This window comes from Notothenia coriiceps, unplaced genomic scaffold (genome assembly GCF_000735185.1).
Source record: "Notothenia coriiceps isolate Sejong01 unplaced genomic scaffold, NC01 NC01_scaffold00026442, whole genome shotgun sequence".
In the NCBI taxonomy this organism is placed as follows: Eukaryota; Metazoa; Chordata; class Actinopteri; order Perciformes; family Nototheniidae; genus Notothenia; species Notothenia coriiceps.
In genome coordinates, this window is record NW_011359143.1 from 241643 (window position 1) to 243267 (window position 1625).

Here is a 1625-nt window from a genome sequence, read left to right on the forward strand (position 1 = left end):
GAGGAGGAGGAGAATACCTGGTCTAAATGTGTCTGACCTCCATCATCTATAGAAAATGGCTGACCTGCCTTCAAGGTAAATCATGCCGTTTGAAAGACAGAGGTAGATGAACACGGCTAACAACATTTCTAACGTGAACAAGCATTATCTACATGATTGACATATCCCCCCTGCTGTTCAGAGGAACACTCAGTTAAGGTATCGTGAAAGAACGGGTTGAGAAACGTCATAATGCTTTAAAGTCTGATAAGTATCATCTAAAGGGAAATGTGCATCACATTGAAGTTAGATATATGGACGAGGCACACACATTGTTATCAGCACTGCAGATCTGTTAGTGTTAAATAAAACTGATATACTCTTAAGGAAATGAATGCTGGAAAGATTCAGAAACTGCATCTTACCCTTTGAAACACAAAGGGAACTCCATGGAGCGGTCACTCTTCAGGGACTCACAGCTCGATGCAGGAGAAACTGCACTCATCTTCTCAGGATTGGATCAGCGTGGACGGACAGAGAGAAATGTTAGGAGCTTATATATTTGTACTTCAAGAGACCCTCAATGAGCCTTTTAGGTGTTTGGCCTCTCATTACATAATCTTCTATTACTTGTTTTTAATTGTGAACATTCTTTATTTATTTGATCAATAAATCAATGAAATAGCACCAAAATATACAGATTAAAATCCAGCCTTTGAACGTAAACTGGACTTGGATTATTTAAAGAGGGAATTACAAGTTGATTCATAAATTACTCGTTATATCCCATTTCCTAATTCTTGTTTTTTTAAAGACCAAATCTTCTTTTTGAAAGTCAAAATTGAATGTAAAAGTGTTCCTGTTTAATAATGTAGAAAAACAACTCATTCAGGTTTCCCTGATAACAATCAGGAGAAGTGAATACCTGGAGATGAGGTTAGGTCCATGTTCAAGGGACCAGGAGTCCTCCCTATAAAAGGAGAAGAAATAAAGACAGAAGTTATTTTATTCCTACAGTTCTTCTTCTTTCTTGTGGTATTTCTTATAATGAAACATAAATGTAAACGTGTTATTATCCCAGTGTGTTGACTTCACTCTGCTTTCATCAGCATGTCCAATCTGCCCACTGATAACACATAGAAACCAGATACATGTGTTTTATGTATCTTAATGTATATTCAACCTTTACTCTATATTAGGGATGGGAATTTGAAAGCAAATGTATATTCGAATATTCGACCCCCCAAAAAACGGCTAACCGGTTAACCGAAATGTACATATCCTATAAAAAAATAAATAAATACATGTTCAAATAAGTATAGAAACCAAGTCAAATTGTTCTAATGTATTGAACTGGTGATCACAGTTTGACAGCTATAGGCCAACAGCTTTCATGTGCGATTCACAATCTGCCCAGCTGTAGAGAAGACCCTCTAAGCTGGAACGGAGGTTGCGGGTATAGCAAGGTTTAGCATGTAGTTTAATTTGGCATAGTTTGACCTCTACACCGCACTCACTAACCTGGTCGAAATATTTCCACACATTACTCCTTTTTGACGCCATGTCTGTTGTGTAGGACTCTTCTTAGAGTGTAAATAATTACCGGACTATGACTGGTAAAATATGTTGAATACCGGCAAAACTAA

The 1625-nt window shown here is 37.2% G+C and overlaps 1 protein-coding gene across 1 annotated transcript in view; it reads right to left on the reverse strand.

Annotated features, from left to right (window-relative positions):
* The window catches only part of LOC104957189 (jagged canonical Notch ligand 2), a 71725-nt gene that overhangs the window by 23474 nt on the left and 46626 nt on the right, over nucleotides 1–1625 (reverse strand). The gene's annotated exons all lie outside the window — the stretch shown is intronic.